We start from the raw sequence: 26,706 nt of genomic DNA on the forward strand, positions 1-26,706 counted from the left end.
GCTTCAAAATAGATAATGGACCAAATTTTGTTTGTACAGTACTAGATATTTTCATTAAGAAGGAAAAAACTACAATATTGGACATGTTTAATGTAGTTCTTACTTCTGTTTTTCCTTTTTTTTACAATTTGTAGAAATAAAATATTTTGATTCAAACAGCATATATACTTTCACACTGTAGGCCTACATAAATTTATTTCAACTCAAAGTCAAGTATATAGGATTGATGTAATGTAAGCCTTTTGCCTCATGTGTACTGATTACAAGTCAATAAGCCCTGAATGAAGGCCAAGGCTAGTAGGCTCAATCGGTTTCTAATCAAGAAGAAAGGTGATAGAAATTAGAATGAGAACTCTATTACACTGCTAGTTTACATGTACATTTGAGTGAGCCAGTGAACTTTGAACGGATCCTGTTCCTATATGCTTTTCAAACTGTACTTTTCTTCGTAGCTCGGGAAATTGGTGGGGCTAAGGGGGGGGGATCTTAGGCCCACCAATTGTCCGGGGTTAGCCCACTCTGTTTTCACAATAAGTTTTAGCAAAGTGGGCTAGCGCAGTAAATAGTACTATTTGGTCCTGCAAAAAAGCAGGGTTAGCCGGTGCTAGCACCAAAATTGCGGTGCTTAGAGATGCAGTGTGAAAGGAAACTGGGCTAAGGAGAAGTGTGGCTAAGCATCAGCCAATCACTGAAGTCGAAATTGTACATGAATCGTGCTCTGTGTCATCAATATTCATGAGCTGTGTGATAGTCTGGGCTTAAGGCGTTAACCCCGGCTAAGCAAATAGTTACCGTGTTTACACATTGACTCGGCTCGGGGGTTGAACACGAGAGCCGTGCTCAACACGGCAATTTTATGCTGTGTAAACGCGATCAGAGTGATCTGCGAGCCGTGTCGAACACGGCTTTTTCGATCCTACAAAATCGATGGTTTCAACCCGCGACCTGAGTCAGACTCAGCAATTTTTTCGTGTGTAAACAGAAAGCCGTGTCGAACTCTCTTGACCTAGGTCACTGTGCGTGCTTTCACTTTTGGCATTGTTGTTGTTCGCACGGACAAGATTTGATTCCGGCGGTGAATTTCCCGCGTTTAATTTGCGACGTCATAATTCTTCTTCCGTTCGAGATCCGCGAGCCGTGTTGAACTCGCCTTTTTGTATGTACATGTACGTATGAATGCGATCTCTGATCCCTTCTTCGCAGTGTTCAACCCGGCTCGCGGATTCAACACGCGAGCCGAGTCAATGTGTAAACACGGTATATATGGGGTTAAGAAAGACAGTGTGAATCCAAAAAAAGAGGGTTAAGGATAGTATGGGGTTAAGGAAATGCAGTGTGAAAAGCATACTAGTGTACAACTACATGTACAAGAAGCATGGATAATTCAACAAGGCCATGTTTAATCTAGGCTTTTTTTTTGCAAGCCTTGAAACTGTTTTTTTTTTTTAGGGGGGGTTCTAAATATATTTCTCATTTTCACTTTTGTTCAAGTTTTGTACAAGTTTTGTGCAACTTTTGTACAACTTTTGTTCCATGCACAAAGTCAGTGCTGGAGTGCTACCAAATGACAAAAGCTGCATATGCACAAAATATCTATTTTATTAAAAAAAGATCATGTTAAGATAATAGTGATAGAATTTCATCTATGTATAAAAAAATTTAATGGTGTAGGTTGTTATCATGGGAGTAATGTGGCAGGAAATTTAGGGGGGCCAGATAAAAATCTAATTTTGGCTTAATTTTCAAAAATTTATATTACATTCCACCCCTTTTTCCATTTTTTTCTCCCATATTTTTCTTGGCCATGTACCCCCCTCCTCCCAAATCGGTATTCCATTGGTTGTCATTAACAAGATAAAATTTTTGAAACACATGTATACATGTTGCTGGACCTGCAGATTTTGCTAACAATGTGCTATCTCCTGGCCAAACATTGCTATTAGATTGAAGAATAATTTTAAGGGGAAAGCTATGTTCATGTTCATTGTACATGGAAGAAGAGACCTGTATGTTTGTTGCTTTGTGAATGTTCAGCAGCAGACTGCCTGCTTTATGGATTTCATCTTCCTGTAATTACCAGTTGAATTCATGTAAAATTACATTGATGGAATACTGTGATGCATGTCATTCAAATACCAGGTACTTATTGGCATTCATGTCCAGACAGAAGGGTCATGATAGGGGAAGGAACTGTGACCTGGTTGATTGGTTTGTTTTTAAAATGGCGTAGGGTTGTTTTGTTAGAAAAAAAGATGAGACATAAGAGTAGTGAAAAGTAGCGAACAAGTTTTCCTTCCACCAGTCGAGTAATAATCAAATTATCAAACAGAATTTTGTGGTCCAAAGAGGATTTATATTGATATGAACGTCATTTACATGTAGGGAATGACTGCCCCCTTTAAAATCAGATGATGTTTACATTATTTCACCATGGGAGGAAAATCCTGATAAAACCGGTTGGATGAGTGTTTCAAGGTCAAGTTCAGTTTATTTCAGTCATAAAACTGCCAAGAAGTATCTTGATTTTTTATGCTTCTGTACAAATTTAGTATGAAATATAAAAAGGCAAGACAGAAGATCTGTATTTTTACATACTACAAATAACTTCCACTTAATTCAATTGTTTATGAAATATTGACAAAAACAATAACTTTAAATCCTAAATCCAAATGCAAGTTGAGAAACATCAATCATTTTCAAAGTGTTATTTCAAAGTTAAAAATCTCATTTATTATTTAATATCTATCATCTGTTTACTCAATTCAGTACAAAAAACATTTAGATTTTAGAAAAAGAGAAAAATCCTGTATACATGTACATGTACCAGTCATTTTCACCCATTCCATTGTAGGATTTTTCTCCTACGTTCTCAACCTATTTTTGGCAAAGTGTTGTTGAATTGCCCTAATATAAAGTCCTAGTAGTTTGTTTTTATTATACCACCATTATACATGATGTTGATCGTCTCTCTGAACTCTGCGTTTCCTTCCATATACATGTACTATGTATGCTTATACTACCTCCGCGTTCATACAAACCAAAAATCTACACAAGTGTAAATCGGTAACAGGAACCTCCATTGACGTAGAAATGCTATCACAAGTCAGCGGCAAAAAGTCATTGTCATCGGGTTTGGTTATGAATAGGAAATGAGGTAAAGGAAGTAGGATGGACCCTATCAGCTGACTCTTGGAAAGCATGTTAAGTATAATATGTAGGGCACTCATCTTCTAATTCGATAAGGTTAAGATTATACATAGTTATTTTGCCTTTGTTTGCTGTAGGTGGTTGCCAGGGATATCATTATTTTCAGATCGTCTGTCTGACTCTTAAGAAGTCAGATTTGAACTCCAAAAGAGACGGCTATGGAATTTCATGTAGATTTTAATTTTGCTCAGGTTTTAAAAGCGTTTTTAATAAGGAATGCCACCAATTAAAGAAAAGATGAAAGTGGTAGTCACTGATTTCAATAGCGATAATTTTCAGAGAAAGGCTTAGAACCGTCATAGATTTCTAAATCCAGTTAGTTCTGCATGTAACATGGCTTTTGAAAATTGATAGCTATGAAGTAATGAATTATGCATGTAGGTTGAAACAGAGTATGCAGTTAAGCTTGCCAACACAGAATACCCTTGTTAGCATAATGATGCTTTGAAAGCAAATTTACTCAGCAGAATGCCATGCTTATTTTGCTAATTGTTAATAGATTACAAATTTTATACAAGAGTCATTTGATGGATTAATTATACGATTCATTTCTATCTCATTTTGTGATCCAACCATGTTGGCTGCCTGATATTGTATGATGATTTTCAAGGTCAACTTTTGTCAGGGCATTTTTGTCCTATGTCAGGAAATTATGTTTAGTAATCTCCTACACTCTGGAGTTATGATTTATCAAGTTGAATTCAATTTTTATGAAGAAAACACTTTTTTTCTGCAAGAGTCCCTCTGTATTTTAACAGTGGCCAAATAATGGTATGCCAATTTCCGCTTATTTTTAACTCCTTAAAAAAGAATGATTTGACTTCATTTTTGGAGGGGAGCGGCATGGCTGTGTTTCTGCGGATACTGAAGGCCTAATTCTATTAAACGTTGAAATATTTCAAATAATGGACACCATTGCTTTACTTCATTTAATGATCTCAATGGCACTATATAGCACTAGTTAACTACAGTCTGTGATCAGGTCGGTATAAACATTTCAGAAGTTTATAAATAAACCCTTAGAAAACAGGTTATTCCTGTCTAAAAAATGTTTTTCTAAAATGCATTAAAACGTAAAATTATCTGTAACTGCAAATGCACACACACAATATGCTGTGGGAGGGGAAACCCCCTCTCTACCCCATTGACATCCCCAGATTGTTCGGTCGCGCCGCTCCCAAGCAGCAATTTTCCTATTTTTTTTTATATTTGTCTGTCTCGTGCCTGCAATAATTCTTGCATGCTGACATATAATGTTTCATAATTGTATGTCTCAATTACCTTGTGACAGTTTCTTCTAGAATATACACTTATGACCAGGGGCAAATCAGATATGCGTAATTATGACTTGCGCTTGATTTCGTTTAGTTACATTTGCACTGGACTCTTCTTGCAATGGGAGCCAGAATGTTGTTGGAATCAACGTAGTGTACTACAAGTGGGATAAATGACACATTGAATGTTCACAAGTAGACATGGAATGTGAGTGATGTATACAGTAAACATGCATTTGTTTGTATCAGAATTATGATGATTAAAACCCTTGTCATTTATATTTTAAGCCTTTATAGATATTTTTAAGTCACTGGCTTAAAAAAAATGAAATCGAGGACATGGAGCATTGTAACTTTTATAGGGTGTTGTAAGAAACTTGCAATCAGTTACAAGTCTATTTTTTGGTCCTTAAATCAATCACAAGTTTTGAAATTAATTGCAAATTTACAATTGATTGCTAGTCTGCTTCCTGAAACAAGCAGTGTAATCTGATTTGCTAAAGTTGAGATTGATATATCAATTGTAAATTTGCAACAGAATATTTGCAATGGATTACAAATTTTTTCTTGCAAATTCCCATTATTGACTGAGTATTTAGAGTATAAGCTGATAAAAAATCCTCTTGTCTATTGTCAATTGTACATGTATGTGACAAAATTTATATTATAATTTTTTTTCAAATAATCTTTCATACTTATTACCTTCTTTTGTTTCTTCATTTTGAAAGGTTGGGGTAGGAAGAGGAGGAGCTGCCTTTTCTGATAAGGCTTCATAAACAGTTTTTCTTGGTAAGATCAACTTTCATGTATAAACTTTTAAATGTTATGTTACATGTATATATGTATGTAATATTTGTGTTATTCGTGTGGTGTCATTTGTTTTGCTTCTTTCATGCATGAATTGGGAATTTGAGGGCTTTTATAAATATATTTGGTTCATTTATTCATTTTGGGATTTTTCCGATATATTATTTTCTTCATTATTTGTCTCACGGACAGCCATGTGATTGTGAATTTCTGTTAACATGGTCTTGTATTGGCATGCTTATCACCCATTTATCACATCTATATTCATGTATATGCTTTCATATTCAAATTTTGAAATCTCTTTCTCTTTGAAATAAAAGAAATAATAATATTTGAAATTGAAAACCAGTAGTGTAACTATTGTGCTCATGCTATCAATGAACTGTATTCATTTATGTTACTTGTTTTTCATGGGCAATTTGTTGTCTTGGATGTGCTCTTCATGTTAGGTTTAACATACAGTGTATTTATTTCTTGTAGATGAATTGGAAGAGAGGGATAGACCAAACAAATACTTGAAGTTTAATATGAGTTTTATTGATTATTATGGAATGTACTTTATTTCTTATACAAAAATGAAAATTGCACACCATGTAGATTGATGATTTTGGTATCTAAAGTGCAATTTAACATGTTTTTTTCAGAATTGAAGGATACAAAATGATGAAGAAAAAAAATAGTCAAATATCTTCAATTGTGAAGAATGAAATAAAGTTTATATTAAAAAGTAGCATTAGAGAGTAATAATACGTATATTAGTCTATACAAATTACACGTCAGATTTTAATTGCAGACCAGCAAAGAAAAATCAGAGCAAATAGCGTTAAGTTATTTATATCAATAGATTAGATTTACACAATATGTGTAAATTTTGTTTTATTTAAATAATAACTTCTATATTTAAAAAGTTATTACATGTAAGTCCTTATAACGTTTCCTTGGAGAGCACATACATGTATGCACTGTAGTTTGTTACAAAGACCTTCTATGCCATGTATTCACCCTCGTACCAACAAGCATACATTTGCTGAACTCGTCTGGTATTTCGTATTTCATGGGTTCTAGCAAGATAATCACAAACTAATGCAATTACAAACAATACATTCAATACACTTACCACCCATATGCTACCCGTATGGAATGATAATACCTGCTGGCGAGCAAGAAAAAAAAATATATGAGAGCCCAGGGAGAGAGAAAGAGAGCGAGTATTGAAGAAAAGGGTAGTAATTTCTTATGTGTATAGGTTTAACGATATATATATATATATATATATTTACATGGTGTGAGCCATTTATTGATATTTCATGATTATATACGTCAGTCCTGAGAGGTTAAACTTTGTTACATTTAAGAAATACATTTTTTCCCAGAGGCACTTAATAGAGCTTTAGTAGTGTTTAAAACATAGAGATCATTTTCATTAGAAGTGCATATAAAATAACTCCAATTGTCTAAAATAAGTGGTGATACTGATACCTATCAATAGGAATCATTGCACAATAAAGAGATTTTATGAGATTTTGCCAAGAAGTAGTTTATTTGAATATCGACATAAAAAAAGCGTGTATACATGTATAAAATCAATTTAAAAACATATTTTTTTTTCACTTTATACATTTCTGGTACATTTTGTTCCTAGTACCGGTATGTTAATGAACTGCATGTATGTTGGGTGGATAATTTGGTATCCAGATGAAATGGTTGATTATTGTGGAGGAGGGGGGGGGGGGGTCAACTGAAAAAAAACCTCCATGAAATGGAGAAATACACTGCTGTATATGGCCATATATTGTATGATACTGTACATTGATATCATAAGAATTCCATCTCAGACACAGTTCTCACTACTTTCCTAAAACAAGTTTACTGTCTAAGCGATCTTCCAAACTGGTTCATAAAACCACTTTGCAATGTACATGTAGTTTTCAAGATCCCTTGCCTCGTTAAACTGGTTTTAGCGTGAGGACACAACCATTCTTCGGGAAGCTTCTCCACACGAAAGGTGTAGATGCCTACGCTGCGGTTTTTAATTTAGTGTGAAACGTGTCATCCCACTGAGCGCATTTCCATAGCAACAATATTGCTTTACGTGCAGTGATTTAAAAAAACACTTTCGTGTGATCAAATGGGAATGATAGCAAAGTGATCTTCCAAACTGGTTTCCTGAACCGGTTTCCAGTAAACTAGTTTTAGAAAGCATAATGAGAACGGTGTCTAAGGATCCAGTTTGCAGTTGATACAGTTGATTGTATTAAAGGGGAAACCAGCCTTTGGCATTAAATACTGTGTCGGAAAGGAGAAAAATAAATAAAACAGAATGGTGAAAGTTTGAAAGAAATCGCAAGAGCAATAAAAAAAGTTATGGTTGCATTAAAATTGAAATCTCTAGTACCCCTTTCACAAACCCAATTATGCGGGACCAGAGTTATCCGCATTATTTCGATGCTGCAATTATCTGCATAATAGCAGCATCGGGACGAGATTTTGGCTATGTGAACGCATTTCCTAAGTAATGCAAATAATTGCCATGGTGCGGTCACAAAAGGTCACCCTTTTCCAACACAATCCCATCAGAGGGGGCATGTGCAGTTGCCATGACAATTATCTGCCTTTTTCAGGTTGGGCGCTCATAAAAAAATAGTGCGGATTATTTTCGAAGTTTGTGAATGCAATTTTTATTTAGGCAGATCATTGGAAGATGGGTTTGTTAAAGGGGTATAAGACAATAAATAAATATTGACAAGGGGCAAGGACAAATTTCTCATTAGGCGGTGCTGCACCATCCGAGTTTGCTCAATCTCAAGATTTTAGCCTGATCGGCCCTCTTCGCGATTAATCTCGAGATTCAAGAAACCCCGTCTCCACCATCGCAAGAAGAGCGATTCCTGCTCGAGCGAGGCAACAAGCCCGATATTCCGAGCATGCGAACTTCCGATCTTGGAGTTTCTTTGAATAACTTCCCGCGATATGCAATCAAATACATGTACTCCTTTCACTAGCACTTTCGCCGAATTCGACCGGTGTTATGCAACAATCCTCTCAGCTCAGCCGCGCTAAGCGAGTGAAGAAATGATGTACTCTTCGTTAAATATGATGGCGGAGAAGGAGGCAACGACAGAGAGAGGAGGAAAGAAATGCTATTTGCTCACATTTTGCGAAGGAATAAGACGAAACTGTTGTCAGTGTTGTTATTGACTATGACCATCATCGATAATGAGCGCCTCCCCCTTCGGTCTGGTCTCTCCCAAAATCCATTCACTGGTTTGACACCATCATTGCTGATTGGGGAATTGATGAATGCTATCGCAATAATGTCTATTCGCGTTTATTAAGTTGACTTTCGCATGCGTTCGGTACGATCGTGATGTGTATATGTTTTGACCAAGGCGGAAATGGAACGCGAATTGCATTATGGACTGACGTCTGCACCTACGAATTAGCGGGATAATTTGTAAAATAGCGAGCTATTTTGCAAATAAACCCGAGTTGACTTGGGATTGCAATCTCGCGATAATTGTGTCTCCATTGCAAACAATCTCAAGATTTTTAAGATCGGGATAATTTGCCGGATCAGAAATAGCGCGCTAATTTGAAAACTCGGGATGGTGCAGACGGCCCTATAGACCATGTACTTTATTATCAGGGATTTGTGGTTTTCTCTGAAGGTACCCATTCCTCTTGGGCAGTAGTCAAAATATAACCCAGGTAACATATTGTTTTATGTCCTCATGAAAAAAATATGTAACTTGAAGTAAAACTTAAGAAAAAACACAATATTTTAGCCATTTTATATGTTGGAGTACATGGAAGAGTAGTCCTTGCCTGACAACACTATGCTATTACATATGCAGCCAATTTGAAGTCTCGATGGGTGTAGTGATTGCCAATTTTTACAACTTTTAAAAATGTAAAACTTTCTTGTTGTTTGTCTGATATTGTTCAAACTTTCGCCTATCAACCTGTATGATTTTTCCTTTCTCTGAAAACTTTTATTTGGGTTGGATTCCCCATTAAATTACAATGCTGACATGTATTACACTTGATTGGTAATGATAGCCACTTTGCCTATATGTACTTCCTATTATATCAGCATCTTTTGGAATACTGTATTCAAGTTTCCAAACCATAAAAAAATGTTTTCTGGGATCTGTTTATGGTTCGTCATAAAGTCCTAATAGCAGTAATATAACTTAGTATAATCATGATGAAAGGTAAACACGAGGTTGGTATCAGTTGATGTGCAAAGTTCTTTTCTTGGTTACACCTGTACATGCAAATTAAATGAAATTTATAATGGTCCTGTAGTCTTATATTGACATAATGTCATGACGTCAATCAATTCAAGGGTACTTGACAATATCCACTGAATGTATTTATTACAGTCAAGTCTTCCATATATTTGCTGTGCCTAAATTTTGACACATGTACAGATATGATATTCAGGTTTCATGCATGCATATGGGGGATTCCAAGCAAAAGTGGACATTTTCCAAATATGTATATTGACTCCATTTTAAATCTGGATCAAAATTTTCTATTAAAACTCAAATTTGTGGTGCTGGACAAAGTGTAATGCAACTGACCAACATTTTTGTATCCACAAAAGAAACTCGAAGTTGCTTCCCAAATTCAAATGTCTCATTTGAGACTTCTATAATTATGTCAGTAAAATTGAAATTGGGAAAAGTGTTTTGATTTAAAAGAACTATTAAAAAGTTATCAGTCACTTTTTTTCCATATCCGATACGACTGACCGATTTTTGGGACGTCATGGTGTCCACAATATACAGCATACAACCTTTCTGTATGTTTTAAAGTTTCCGGTTGTCAAGATAAATTGACAGTACTAAAACTGGACAGAAAGACTCACCCCTGTAAAACTGACCACACCAAGCATTAGAAAAGACAAGTAAAAGTGTAATGCAACTGCAAGCCAGGCTGGGCTGGAACTCGGAGACTGGCGAGTTGGAGGGATTTCTCCCGGCCCAAGCCCAGCAAGATTTGAAGGCGTTATATCTTAGAAAAAATACCAAACAGACAGCAAGATAATGTGACCATTTCTCTCCATGTATGAAATGAGCTCATATATTTTCCTAAATCTAAATTAATTGATCCTTAACATGAATTTCAGCCACACTAAGCATCAGAAACGGCATTATTTTGGCTTTAATCTTTTGGACTTTGTTCGAGTTTTTGCCAAAGGAACATAGAGGGCAGCAACACTGTTTGTTGGCTTCATGTTTGCTACATGTAATCGCTAATTTCATCACTTATCACAAAATGAATGTATGGCGGACTAAGACCCTAAATCTGAGAATTTGAACGATGAATGAAGCCGAAATAAAGCCTTCCTGAATCTCGATGTGGTTGAAAATCGAGTTAAAATCGATACTTGGGAATACTTCGATCAAAAACTTAGGTTAAATTAGTTTGCCGACATTGTGGGATATGCTAAAGTGCACTAGGGCCTAGATTTAACGCTAGCGTGCATTGAGCGAGCCCCGGCTTCTAATTCTAGACACTGCAGCGGCAGTGTTGTGTAGTGGCTTCGAGTTCCAGGTTGATCCAGGACCCGGAAAATTTGTTTGCTAAACATTCCAGTGCAGGTTCAAGCCGGGTTCTCCTTCTGGGCCCCAACGTTAGCGACTGACCATGGAATTGCCCATATGTATCTTAAATGAGAAGTTACATTTTTCTTTTACGAACAACATCATTTAATTTGATGCTTTTACTGACTAGTCTTGTTGGGAAAAAATTAAAGAACAAAAAACAATAAAATGCATGAAACATTTGATTTTGGTACCATGATTTTTGTTTTGTGTACAATTTTTATGATTGTTATAATAACAGAAAATGATATTCTGGGAGCTTTAAGTTAAAGCAAAATTAGGATTTTACATGTATGAATAAGCATAATCAGCGGCCAAGATCTTCAGGTCTTAACATCTCCCCCCCCCCAAGAGTGACAAGAGTAAAACTTACCCCGGATAATTAGGATTAACATCTCTAGAGCAACTACTGAGGTAATGTGAAATTGGATCACATTATATAGAGGCTATTTGCCAACAAACCCTGAAAGTAGAAATGATACATCTATTTGGTATGTTGGTATTTTACCATTATGTCATTTCTGTTGTAAACAATACTTTGGTGGCCTGCATGTGGCAGCTACTTCACAATTGAAAACTGTTTAAAGAGTACACATAATCTATTGATTACCAGAGTACATGTTATGGCTCATAGAAATGGAAAATAATTCTATTAAGTCTTCATTTGTTTCAATATTTTGTTCATGAGTAGGAATTTGAATGAAAACAAAACTTAAGGAAGGGTATTGAATGATGGGTTGATAGTGCCCCCCTGTTCAAGTTTATTTATTTCATTCAACAGAAAACATGAGTACATAAAAAAGAGAATTATGAAAAAAATAATAAAACACAAAAAAATGAAGGCAAGAAGACAAGGAAATACAACTACATACCAGATGTTTTTTAAGGAATTGGGGTCAACAAAAAGAGCTAGAAGCCTTATACATGTTAACGCCTACCCCTGTTACAATTCAGAAGCAGTTTATGGGATCATATTCAAGTTTATGGCTTCTTATGTATGCTTAGCGCCATCTGTTGATCTGAATGCACCATGTCTTGTTGGATGATAAACCAGACCTGCTCTTCTCTATAATGTCTAGTTTGCTTTGAGAGACACATTAAGAAATCGGAATGGGAATACCAAGATGGGAGCTGAAAGGTCAGACATCTGTGTTGCATACCAATATACATGTATATGTAGAGTTCATAAGGCAGATTTGAACAATGACTCTTGGCAGAAAAAAAGACAATTAGGTACGTTTTCTTATGCAAGATCAAAAATAAAAACAAACACAAACAATGTTAATTTGGGAAATTGTGTGTAATTGCACTGTCTACCCTTCATTTAAGCCTCCTGTTTTAGATCATTGAGTTTGATCAAAAAAGTAAAGGTCAATCTTGGGAGCATATGCAAGTACATTGCGATCTGGAAGGAGGCCAGATTATTAGTACAATCATGATTGAAGTCTCCATCATATTTGATCAATGTTCTGGCATCCATGGTTATGCAGAATTGCGTTTTGAAACCCATGCACCCCTTTTTAGCATATAATCTTTGCATTTTGAAAGCTGTTCATTTTTAAGCCTGGCTACAAATTGATGTATAACGCAAATGCGCAATCATGATATGAACTAAAAGTAAAAAGTGAATATAATTGATGTTGGCGAGATGCTCTTGAAATCAAAATGTCAAGTTCAAAATAATAATTTTACCATCAACTTATTAGTTGATCAGGGCCTTGAAACATGAAATATACTGCACACTTTAGGATTGGTCTTTTTTCATTCACATTTTCAGAAAATGAGCAAAATGTGATTTATTCCAAAATCGGATTGTGGCCCAGACGTAAAGTGTGCATTGGCCTTTTACTTGGTATCCCATTGCTGTGACAAAAGGAAGCTGCACTTTTGCCTGTTCCTTCATTTCAGATACAAAATACAGATTATGTTATACCTGCATTCAAAGGTTTTCATTTTGCATTGAGGAGAAAAATATAATTAATTGAGTTTCAATGTATCATCCTTGTCATGAAAATTGAATAAAGAAGATGAAAAGAATATGTTCTACAAAGATGGCTAGAATACTTGTCGAGTCTTGACTTACATGTACTTCTCATGGAACTAATGAAAGTACCTCCCATTTAATTGACAAGACATAATCGTTTGGCACAGTTCTGTTGCTCTGGTCTGGACTTAATCTGGATTTGAAACCCTGTTGGAGGTGAATTATAAATGGCTCTTGGAGGCCTACATGAGAGACCTTTCTTTCCCTTTATTGGAGCCAACATTAAGTGACATTCCCAGGGATAGAAAATCACATGTCGGGGCTGGTCCGACAAAGACAGTAGCTCCTTTTGCACCCACCAGAGAAACATGGTCTCTATTTATAGCAAGCCATCTACGTCAACCACGCAGCTGATGTGTGAAAAGTCACGCATACTACTGAAAAGTGGAAAATGGAAACGTGAGATTGTGTGGAAGGAGAGCCTGCGCTATTCATTAGATGTACATGCCTAGATGGGTGCTCCGTGTGCACACGAGGTGCTGAATAACGAGCGAATATTTGAATTGTAAATTATCAATGGGATGCAATAATGCTAGCAATGAAATGATGATGATGTGTCTGGGGTACATTGTCGGAAGAAAATACAGGAAGTTGAAATGATACATATATTTAAAGATTGCTAACAGGTCCTTGCATAAGACTGACAATTATTATACCATTCACTTACGTGTATTCTGGATGTTTGACCTGTCCATCGGCCTATGTGTACATTAAAAAAAAAATTGTTTATATACTTTATGTAGGCATATACATAATGTCTGCATGTATGAGTAACTACTAGACATTAATAAATTTTAAAAAGAATATTGTGTTGGTTATAGTAGACCGGCCAAAACGATTTTTTATACTTTGGACGGCAAAATTTGTTAATGCTTGCTAATGCTTGGCATCCCAGCTAAAAGTTTTGCAAAAATACCCAGGAATTGCGTACGGCCGGATGCCAAGCGCAATTTTGCGTGAAAGTGTCATTTTTAGCGTAAAATCTGAAGGACTGTCGAAAATCACGCATTTTGATATTTTGACGGATTATCATCATATTTTCAATTATCTTTGATATGAAATTATTTCTATTCAGAATTTCAAATCATAAGTCTACTAAATATGCATTTCAAATTTGAATATTACACACACACATATGGCACAGGGAAACATAAAACCGCGATTTCCTCGAAATAAAAGTTTGTGAAAACTATCAATAGTTTGAAGTTTTTTTACGCAACATAAATTCATCGATTTAAATGCGTTTATCCATCGGATGTATAGTAAATGTCCTAGTGCCACAAATATTAAAAGAATTTTCAAGTAAGATGGTATATATCTAATTTTATGTTATCCGAAAGGAGACACTGTGCATTTTACCAGGTGCGCATTTTGAAAGAAAAATTGAAAATACCGTACATTATGTACATAATTACATGTATAAGTACATACTAAATCGAGTTTTTATTTACATGTATAAGTCCATAATAAAGCGAGTTTTTAATTGGATAGCACAATTTGTCAATTCCTTGCATCCCAGCTAAAAGTCATGCGGAAATACTGAGGAATAGCGTACGGGCGGATGCCAAGTGCACTTTTGCGTGAAAGTATCATTTTTAGCGTAAAATCGGAAAGACTGTTGAAAATCACGCATTTCGATATTTTGACGGATTATCATCATATTTTTTAATATCTTTGATATGGAATTGTTTTTATTCAGAGTTTCAAATTATAAGTCTACTATATGCATTTCAAATTTGAATATTACACACACATATATGGCAATATGAAATATAAAATCGTGATTTACTCAAAATAAAGGTTTTTAAAAATTATTAATGGTATAATGTTTGTGTTCCGCATCTCAATTTCGTCAAGATTTAGTGCTAACCGAATAAATACTTAATAATTGTTGTCATGTCACATATAGTGAAAACAAATACTGAAATAAGACGCAAGATATATATCATTTTATGTTATATATGCGAAATAAAACAATGCACATTATTTTATCAGATGTGCATTTCTGATAAAAAAATAAACAGCGCACAATATTACATCGATATTGCACATAATTATCTTACAATGTATATCAGTGCGATACTCGTCATATTATATAGGATTATGTTTGCTTTTGTAGAGTTCGATCTTCTTGCTATTTCCACGAATGAATTGGTGCTGAACTTAAATCTACCTGTGGCGATATTCAGAAATAGGTCTGATATTTAATTTGCCGTTACCATGGTAGCATTAATTTTACAGGAATATCTATATCCAAAATCAAAGAAAACATACATGTATGAATAAAGCGATTGAATTAGCATTTTTAAACCACTCTGTCAATCTACATTTTACTTCAGTTATTTGATTATCAAAGCATATTAAAAAAAATGGCCGTTGCACGGCAGTACCTACTTTTTTGTCTCGCCGGCATAGCAGAGCAGGACTAAAGGAGCCACTTCTCCGGTGGAGGTGACGACAGTTTTGATATAACAGCGTCATATTAACCTTGAAATCTTAACCAAAGTTACATTTTTCAAAATTTCATTATAACTTTGAACGTATAGAAAAAAAATAATGACACTTTAATGTTAATGACACTTTAATATTCATGTATTACTGATCGTCTTGCACAAGTTTTAGATCACATGATTAAGGTCAAAGGTCATTTAGAGTCACTGAACTTTGGCCATATGGGGGTATTTTTTTTAAATGTCATCATAATCGATCATTTCAGTTCACATGATCAAGGTCATACGTTATTTTGGTTCGATGAGCTATGGATGGCGTTTTTTCTATTATTAATTTCATTTGTTTCCAATGTCCTGCTGCTATAATTATTATGTTAAAATATGAATAATAAATGTTATTTGGTCTTTTGCAATGCAAATTATAATTTTCATTCAATTCATTTTACTTCATCAAAGTTTTTGCATTTGTTATTATCACAGGTCCATGTTGTTATATATTCTGGTCTAAGACGGGGGCCGGACAGCCCGACCCTGGGCAGCCCTGGACATACCAATGCCCTTTTGGGAAATGCAGTTGTACGACCATCTATATATTACAATATATGCGCTGGATGCTGGGCATTAGCCTTTAGATTTGTTTGTCATAATGGTCGTGCGACGGCAATACACTGTGGTGAAATGAGCTTTAAAAATTTTAAATGTGAACCTTAAAGGACATGCAAGTCCACCCCAACCATGCCAACATAAAATTGATTTGATTGAAAAGAGAAAAAAATCCAATAAGCATTACACTGAAAATTGACAGAGTGGTTTAAAAATGCTAATTCAATCGCTTTATTCATACATGTATGTTTTCTATGATTTTGGATATACATGTAGATATTCCTGTAAAATTAATGCTACCATGGTAACGGCAAATTAAATATCAGACCTATTTCTGAATATCGCCACAGGTAGATTTAAGTTCAGCACCAATTCATTCGTGGAAATATCAAGGAGATCGAACTCTACAAAAGCAAACATAATCCTATGTAATATCATGACGGGTATTGCACCGATATATATGTGCAATATCGATGTAATATTGTGTGCTGTTTATTTTTTTATCAGAAATGCGCGTCTGATAAAATAATGTGCATTGTTATATTTCGCATATAGAAATAAAATGATATATATCTTGCATCTTATTTCAGTATTTGTTTTCACTATATGTGACATGACAACAATTATTAAGTATTTATTCGGTAATAGCACTAAATCTTGATGAAATTGAGATGCGGAACACAAACATTATACCATTAATAATTTTTAAAACCTTTATTTTGAGTAAATCACGATTTTATATTTCATATTGCCATATATGTGTGTGTAATATTCAAATTTGAAATGCATATTTAATAGACTTATAATTTGAAACTCTGAATAAAAACAATTCCATATCAAAGATATTAAAAAATGTGATGATTATCCGTCAAAATATCGAAATGCGTGATTTTCAACATTCTTTCAGGTTTTACGCTAAAAATGATACTTTCACGCAAAAGTGCACTTGGCATCCGCCCGTACGCTATTCCTCAGTATTTCCGCATGACTTTTAGCTGGGATGCAAGGAATTGACAAATTGTGCTATCCAATTAAAAACTCGCTTTATTATGGACTTATACATGTAAATAAAAACTCGATTTAGTATGTACTTATACATGTAATTATGTACATAATGTACGGTATTTTCAATTTTTCTTTCAAAATGCGCACCTGGTAAAATGCACAGTGTCTCCTTTCGGATAACATAAAATTAGATATCTACCATCTTACTTGAAAATTCTTTTAATATTTGTGGTACTAGGACATTTACTATACATTCGATGGATAAACGCATTTAAATCGATGAATTTATGTTGCGTAAAAAAACTTCAAACTATTGATAGTTTTCACAAACTTTTATTTCGAGGAAATCGCGGTTTTATGTTTCCCTGTGCCATATGTGTGTGTGTAATATTCAAATTTGAAATGCATATTTAGTAGACTTATAATTTGAAATTCTGAATAGAAATAATTTCATATCAAAGATAATTGAAAATATGATGATAATCCGTCAAAATATCAAAATGCGTGATTTTCGACAGTCTTTCAGATTTTACGCTAAAAATGACACTTTCACGCAAAATTGCGCTTGGCATCCGCCCGTACGCTATTCCTGGGTATTTTTGCAAGACTATTAGCTGGGATGCCAAGCATTAACAAATTTTGCCGTCGAATCCTTATCTAGAGCACTTTTTGAGGTTTGGCCGGTCTACTATTATACGTTTAGACAAATAATTATAGGATTTTCCTATCATGTAAACTTTGCATATATGCGTTAGATTACTTAGATATAGGCCTGCTTGGGTCATGTTATGAATGACAATGAAGATTCTCCTTTTGGCTACACTTAGTTCCATAGAGCACTTGACATGATGAGAGTTTGATACAACAAAGTGACATGCACGTAATATATAATGAATTCATTTAACAACAATCTCTAGTATCTCGAGCTGGCAGAAAAGCTCTGAGTGATAATTTTTTTTTCTCATTACAAGCATGTGCATAATAAACTTATATGAATATTGAGCCTGTTTATTTCTTATGAATGCATGCTCTTGAATATTCAAGTTGCCATTTGGATTGATTATAAAGTTCTATCCAACAGGCCCTATCTGTATTTTAATTGACCTAAATTTGACTTTGTCATCGCAAGAGTGTTCAATAATATAGCACGCGATCTTCCAAAGGTTATAGAATTTATCACAAAAGTGCACTGAGTTGATAGCTAATGTGCAAAGTTTTAAGGGACATATAAACAGCCTTAATGATACATTACCTAATTTTCAATCTTAGTTCAACCATGGACCTACTAGCATGGTTCATCTTCTGTGAGTAAATCCCCCTTTTGTACCTTACACGATACTGATCAGATCTAAAAGTAGATTAGAGGGATCACTATTTACAAATCCTTAAGATATTGACGTCAGAAGATGTGGGATTTGCTTATTTTAGATGCGTTGGTGTAGGAGTTACATTTGTATTTTTTATGACAATATGAAGAGAAATGACTAATTCACCAAATAAGAGTAATTTAAGATAGTTTTGCCCTCATTTTTATGTTTATGTTTTTTATTTATAAAGGGTACACACTTGACGTATATAGTTAACGTCATGTGGGGGAAGGGGGGGGGGTGGAAGTATAGACACTATCAATGGAATTACAGACTTGATTATACTTTGATGAATTACCTGTACAAGTACAGTGTATTAACACTGTACTTGTACTTTCAGAGTTATCAATAGATTATACTTCTTATAATTCAGATGAAGATCGTAAGGGGAAAACAACATGTACTCTTTAAGTGGCTGTACATGTCATGTTAATAGGGGATAAGTAAAGAAACGATAATACCCCCAAAGAAAAAAGGGCAAATGGTAATATTTTGTGATGTCTTCATGCAAACTTGAAGGTCCAAGTCCTCTTTCACCACTTTGGTACTTTATCCACACAGATTACATTTTCCAATCATTGATCCCACTTGATGATGGATATAAAATTTACAATGGTAGGGCCTTCTTCTATGCACAATACATTTATAAATGGGAAAAAATCATCACATGTTCACTTTGTACCGAAAAGAACAAGTTATTATGGGATATCATTGAATCTAATTTGAGCACCTTGTGTTTAAGATTTAAATGTCTAGAGTGCATGTGTAGAAACACTCAAATCATTAATTTTTTGGTGGTATTAAGAAGCTTATGTTTTGTCACCTTCCATCTATAACAGTGCATAGTGACATTTGGTCACCTCATAGGCAAAGAAATTAATAAATGTTATAGATGCTCTAATGTTATACCCGTAGAATATACTACAAATAGAACAAAATGTAATATGAAAAATTGTTTCTCAATTATTATACATGTATGCATGCTATATAATATTGCTCTATAATATTTGCCCCAATTTGATTTTTTGTTTGTTCACCTTATTCACCAAGAAATTCTTTTAACTTTGTAACATTATTGTCTTACATGTTAGTTTGAATATTTGATGCATTCTAAAACCATACAAAATTATTTAGCTAATGTTGCAAATATGTGATGCCATCCAGCAGAATTTTTTTATATCAATCAAAAAGAAAGGGATGGATGCAATTCATGTATATTATCTCATCAATTTTATCATGATACTGATACCCCTAAAGTTGACCTACAGCCTCAGTTTACAAAGGGAATTTATTATTTTCTGTGGATGTATCAAATTTTACGTTGTTGAATTTGTATGATAAATCTCTAGGCTTTGTTTTTATCAAATCTGATATTGATCTTTGATATATGTATTTACACAGAGTGAGAGAATGTTTGCATGTGCACAGAATGTATCTATTCTTCATGGATAGATAAGATAATACCAATATTTTATATTAGCATGCAAATATATTCATTTTTCCCCTTTATTATCCTGCATATTGATGTGCAGTAATGGCAATATATATATGACGTTGGACTGACAAACTTCGTGATATTTGCAAAAAGGTCAGCTTATTAAATGTAAAGTTTAATTTGTATTGTGAATATTCATATAAAACAAGAAATTGTACAACACACAATACAATTGACTTAATGAAAATAAGAAGAAGAAAACATGTTTACCTGCATGCTGGTATATATAAGTGAGCACAATTGATAAAACTTATTTCTATTCTTATTTCATATTTTAATCAACTTAGTTTATTTTCTTTATGAAAATGTAATGTTAAATTGTGTCAATGCATGTGGGGTGTAAGATACCAGTATTCTGGAATAGAAATGTACATTATTTCATTTGCCTAATCCCTGATGGGGATGGTTTCATGGAAATTGCCAGCACATACAGGTAGTCATTATCAGATAGTTACACAAACATTTGCTTCTAAAAGCAATCAACACCAAGGAGAGTTGTCAGACTAATTGAAAATGCTCCCTATATGATTTCTTTAAAATGAATATAATGGGGGTATTTTATATTTGAATTTGGCTCATTTCCCCCTCCTCATGCATTTATGATAAATTGTTGTAGTTTGTAAAGCACACTGTACAATCAATAGCCTGAAATTCTGTTTTGATACAGAGCACTGTTACTCCTTGATTTTTCTCATTGAATTCTAATTTAATGCCTTTCTCTCAGATGATTATGAACTGAATATCTCTGAGTACATGTAAATCTGATTGAACTGTCAGCCAGCTTTAAGTTTTTGCTTTTGATTTCTAATGATCTGTATATTCTTTCATATCTGTTCAATTTTTGTACATGTACCCATCATTATTCTCTTTGCTGTATTATTTCTTTTTATTTGTGTGACTTTGAGTATTTGACCCTTTTTCTCTATACATTCAGACAGGAGTTTTAGATTCCAGTTGAGCGCCCTCTACTGGTTACAAGCAGATATCCTCTCTTTCTCGCCGGGCAACGGAGAGGAAGGAGGTATGATGATGGCTAACAAAATGAACGAAAGTCTTGTATTAGCCCTGCATCCCTAACATCATGGCATGCCTTTATTTAGCCACACATTGACGTAATAACTTTATTTTTAATATTTTGTTCTTTTTAATACATTGTCGGAATCTCAGTTCCTTCCTGCTGCTAATGTGATCATGTGCATGGGTTCTGCTCCATGAATATCCTGTCTCTTGATCCATAATGCTTCCAACTAGCATGTAGAATTAGAGAGGAAAGTCTGATTTGCATTTCAGTCCCATCTAATGACATTGATGTATGTGCACAAGTACACCAGCACCAGTTGATATTCAACAGTGGGACTTGGTGACTAATTAAGTGGCATGAAGCATTTGCAGCCATCCATTTCAATGGCAGGTTTTAACTGATAGTGAATGAGAGAGGTGGTGTAAAGTGAATCTGAGAGGTGGTGTAAAGTGAATCCGATTAATAAAATTCAAGGTTTTCGTATTCTATAAAGGCAAGGTCATTTATGTTGAAATGAAATATCACTGCAACAGCACATATATCTGCAATTGATTTTTTTATCAATGAAATTTACCATATACTAGAAATTAAGATTCAACCCCCACCCAATTTGATTAATTAGTTTGAAATAACCTTGATATTATTTTTGTTGTTCATCAAACTGAAGGTATAAAATCCAAATGATCAATTATAATTATCGAAGTGAATATTTGGATGATATAAACTCATGATAGTATACATGGGGGCAATTCCATGAAATAATCAACCTTTTTGTATGTCCGACCCCCATTTGTCTCAAGTCTTACTTTGCTTCATAAACTGACTGAGTCATGGTCATTTGAGAACATTACAGACTGCCAAAAGAACAAGTAATCAGAGACACAAAATTTACCAGAGGTCGGATGTGATTGCCCATAGGTATATCTAAGTGCATGGTTGAAGGGGAGCTAGAAATACATTTTTTTCAAAACATATTATTGATCTTAAACAACAGTGTAAGATCTTGGTCTAACCTTCATTGATCATAATTTGGATTATCATTTTTTTCACAAAACTGGGGAAAAAAATCATGTCTCTCCCCAAAAGAAAAAGCTTCGAGCCCTGGAAATCTTGAATGGCTATATGTTTCTAGTGGGGAAGACAAATAAAGAATGCTTAACATTTCTCTTTCAATGCATGGCTGCTGTGTAATCATTATGTTTTGGTTTTAATTGATTGCACCTTTTAATTGTATGCAGAATGATAAACCGAGTTTTCAGTTGAAGTTATATAACTTTTCATCTATTATTTAGATTCTCTATCCTGATCCTAGTTGTGTTTAACTCCTTTTCTATAAAGTTAGTTGAAACATAATGATTATATGAAAGGGATAACATAATCACTGTTTGCACTGTACTCATTACTTATACAGTGCATATCAAAAAAAGTTTACTCTTTGAAAATATCCTGTAAAATTATACATTTGTAATATCCTGAAGATTGTTCCACATTTCAACATTGGTACAGGTCCATTAAAGCAAATGACGATATAACTGTCGAAAAATATTTCCGCTTGAGTGAGCACCACTTTTGAAAAGTTAGTGAAAAATGATTTGCACAGAAATTTGAAATAGTTATGCGAATAAAAGTAGCCCTTAATCATGAAGAACACATGGAATTTAGCTAGTAAAAGTGATTTGAAGATATCTTCTACATTGTTTGACTTGTTTCCTTGCCCAAAACACTTCGAAGAGTGCATTTTGCCCCACACACCGAGGCCATCGTGACGATATTTGCTTTACACTGAGCTGTGATTTATATGGAATGGCTGAAGCTTGATTTTCATTTTGTTAATCATTGCTAAGCTTGGGAAAAGGGTGGAGAAACAAGTATTAGATAAAACAATGAAATGTAAACCAACTTTCAATGATAAAAACTTAGTGAAAAAATGCTGGAGATGTCTGATATAAACTTTTGTTCAGATTCAGTTATGTCCTCAGATCCAGCTGGCACAATTAGGGTAAAGGTTGTGCTTATTGAGTGTTGAAATTTCAATTTGGGTGGCAAAATTGTCACAAAATGCTTGAATGTATCCGTTTTATTCCAATTGACTAAAAGTGCAAGGGAAATGTATGATAAATCTTTCGTATTGTCAGTTTGATTTTGTCCTTTCGACTTGACACAACATAAAAACGATCATTTCTGCGCAAACAGATTTCTGCGAGCTTTACAGAAATGGACAGTGCTCACTCAATTGTAACATTCTGACAAAACTTTTACTTTCATTGGATAGATGAGACCCAAACCCAAGATTATATGTGAAAAAATTACCCACATGTTGTATATTTTTTAATTCCCAGGGATTTTTCAAAGTGTAAACTTTTTTTGATACGCACTGTATTGACATTACTTGTGTAAATTTAAATGAACAAAAGTAAAAAAAAAAAAACCAGCAATAAAACGAACCCAAATAGCACATCTTATAGAATTCCATTGAATAACCTTGTTCAGTTTGTGCAAGATATTAGAAAAAACACATGAAACTTGAAGTGCCACGCTGCAATAAATATCATGCATGTTCTTAATTTTTGTTGAATAATCCACACTTTTATTTCATTGAACTGATTTTTTACCAATATCTTGTTAAATAACCTATTATGCATCTGTTCTGTTCATTGTTACTGTTTGTAACCATTTGTATTCATTTGTGTATTTTGTTTGTGTATTAAGACATGGGTGGTCAACCTGCATAGGCATGTTCTGGATTTCTTAGATAAGTGGGGACAGAAATAGGCCCCTTTGCAGAAGCACTTCCCCCCAAAGGTTGTCTCTTAAAAAAGGACACCATTGCATGTCTAAATCTGAGAGAGCAAAGAATAAAGATCATTTGGGAAAGGGAGGCACTTAACGTAGAAAGGGATGCAATTATTTACACAATACTATATGTCAGCAGGTTAATACCCATCAGTTCCAAGAATTGGTCAGGCCTAAAAATACCTTAAAGGGGAAGTTCACCCTGACAAAAGTTTATTGTAAAAATAGCAGAAAAAATAATAAAAAATATTGCCGAAGGTTTGAGAAAAATTCATCAAATAATGAAAAAGTTATTAGAATTTCAATTATTTGATTTGTGACGTCATATGCGAGCAGCATTTCTACATAGCGAATGATAAAAAATCAATAAAATGTCATTTTCTCAGAAAATTGAAAATGGTTTTCACTGTAACTTTTGTATATCAATTGACATATCATTTCACACCCGATCATGAAAAAACAAAATTAAGTCATCAGGAACCATACAAAATTTGAAATTCATACATTTTATATTACATAACACATGGGGCAGCTGCTCGTTTATGACGTCACAAATCCCAAATTTTGAACTCTAATAACTTTGTTACTCTTTAACAGATTTTCCTCAAACCTTCACCAATATTTTTTACTATTTTTTTCTGCTATTTTTACAACAAAGTTTTCTTCAGGGTGAACTTCCCCTTTAATTTGTTTTGAGCCAGCAACAAGACTTGTATTCCTATATAAAGTATAGTAGGATATTCATTTTTCTTACCTCACATCTAAAATGCCTGTAATGTGCTTTTGCATATAAAAATATACTTGTGATCTTGGATAAATTGCTTAATTTTTTTTAAAGTGCCCATTAATTAATTGGTATTTTCTCTGAGATATAAACAAGTCATTTGTATTCACACTGGCAAAATACTGGGTGAAGATCCAAATTGAATACCCAAACAAAAAATGTGTTGGAATGGGTATGAAAGTACCTTTGGATCTGTCTGCCTTGTGGTAAAATACTAATGTTGGTTGCCTTTGCTCTCTATTGGATTTCTCATACAAAAAATATAGGCCTTCTTGAAGTAATCATAGTTGAGAAGTGTGTATTTTATAGTGTACAAGTTCATAGAGTTTGCTTAAAAAATCACCAAGGATATTATGAATTTTCTGAAAGTGAAACCTGTTGCTTGAAAGCAAAATCTCTCTCTCTGAACTACTTTCTTGGAATATGATTCAAGAGGAAGCGTTTGGTGTGTTGATGAATCAACATTTTGTGTTAAGAGCCAGAACAAGGAATATGCAAATGCGAGGATATACATGTAATTTTACATGTATACTGTCATGCATACATGTACATGTATTTCTCAAGCTCAACATTTTTTTTTTTCAATTCAATTCAATTCATTATGAGAGCAATATTTCCTCCATGCTTGAACTGGATATGATCCATGGAGACACATGGATATATTTTGTGCATATTTTTTTCACCTCATACCCTATTAATATTTTCTGTACTAACTTGCATTTCAGATAATTTCTATATTTCATTTCATGTTGGCCTTTCTTTTGTTTTCTTAATGTATTATAGTGTCTATTGTTCATTGGCATACATTTTATTTGATAATTTGTTTGTACATCCATGTGTGTGTCACTGTAGTGACTTGTTACATAGATGATTTTTTAAATGATTATTATATAATTAAATGAGCCCTTTAAGAGACAGAGAGAGAGAGAGGGGGGGGGCTGTTAGTTTGCTGAAAGCACTTAAACACAGCACATGATATGTGTATGTCTCATTCGATTCTGGATGGCATCTTTAAGTTTTCAATCATGGAATAACAAAATGCCTGAAAACAAGATCTCTTGCAGTGAAATTAAAATTCCTTCTTGAATGGTTCAATATAGATATGTGTGCAACAAAAGGGCATGTAAGTCGATATAAGATCTGTTTTTAGATTTATTTAATACCTATACTATACTGTCATGAAAGCTATATATATATTGGCAAAAATATACATGGTGTCAGTACATGCAGACAGTACTTTGAGATGAAAATATTCTTTGCACAGAAAATGTTTATTTACCCATTTCATTAATAATGATTACATCAATTACCAGGGTATCCTATGCAGTATTATTCAGTGAGGATCACTGTTTTTCATATCATATAGGTTATGCAAATGATATTATCAAATCAAGTCTAGTTGGCAAATAAAAGGATGTTTAGGATTGAATAGAGGAGGATTTGAATGTTATGTCAACAGTTACCTGAATGCTCTATTCTGTTAAAGCGCATGCAAAGAAAAAAAATGCACCAAAATGTTTTTTTATCCGAAACTGAATATAGTATTAAATTATTTGCTTTGAATTTTCAAATTTGTTTGCAAGATCATCTAAAATTTTTTGTCATAATTTCAAATAAATTGTTCATTATTTCTGGCAGCTTTGTCATTTCCAATTGTCCCTGTTGACCTATTTTAGAGTAATTCATGCTTGCATTGCTGGTATGCAATTCAATGATCCGATGTACCTGTATATTCATACATGATTGAATAGTTATAATAGCAGAACAGGAATATCTTATTTGTCCACTTTTTGTCCATCTATTCTGGACAAGTTATAATATCAAAACCTGTATAGATGTATACAGGTTTTGTTGGCCTATTTTTGTCTCATTTGTTTACCATCCAATCTTTGTGATGGTGACAAAAAATCACATTCTTTCTCTTTCTTGTTCCACTAAGCTAAAACAAGAACTATATGCATTCATTTGTACGGTCTTCTTCCAAAACCATAGTGAGCCTTTAATGGCAGCTTCTGTAATGTGCCTCTAGTATTGACAGAGCATTCTTCTGCAAATACCAGGGGTTGAATTTCCTGGTTTGCAAAACTACACATTCATGTTCCATACAGTGAACACACCTTGTATACTCACTACATTTCATTTACATTTGTTAAAAGCTCTTACAATCAAGTATGGAAATATGAATTGTTTGTTTTGAGTATTACTTATTCCTTTATTTTAACAAAATATAAATTGATCAGTGGG

At 34.0% G+C, this 26,706-nt stretch overlaps 1 long non-coding RNA gene across 2 annotated transcripts in view; it reads left to right on the top strand.

The window, feature by feature from the left end:
* Nucleotides 1-22,360, top strand: part of LOC121411015 — a 29,791-nt gene extending 7,431 nt beyond the window's left edge. Inside the window, exons 1-3 of one of the 2 annotated variants that reach the window (XR_005969411.1) lie at nucleotides 1,439-4,689; nucleotides 5,210-5,270; nucleotides 20,799-22,360. This is a non-coding gene — a long non-coding RNA (uncharacterized LOC121411015). Of the gene's footprint in view, nucleotides 1-1,438; nucleotides 4,690-5,209; nucleotides 5,271-20,798 lie in introns of those variants that run through there. The other variant, XR_005969410.1, reaches the window with a different exon arrangement.
* Nucleotides 22,361-26,706: the final 4,346 nt, after the last annotated feature.

The sequence above is a fragment of the Lytechinus variegatus genome, chromosome 3, assembly GCF_018143015.1.
Source record: "Lytechinus variegatus isolate NC3 chromosome 3, Lvar_3.0, whole genome shotgun sequence".
In the NCBI taxonomy this organism is placed as follows: domain Eukaryota; kingdom Metazoa; phylum Echinodermata; class Echinoidea; order Temnopleuroida; family Toxopneustidae; genus Lytechinus; species Lytechinus variegatus.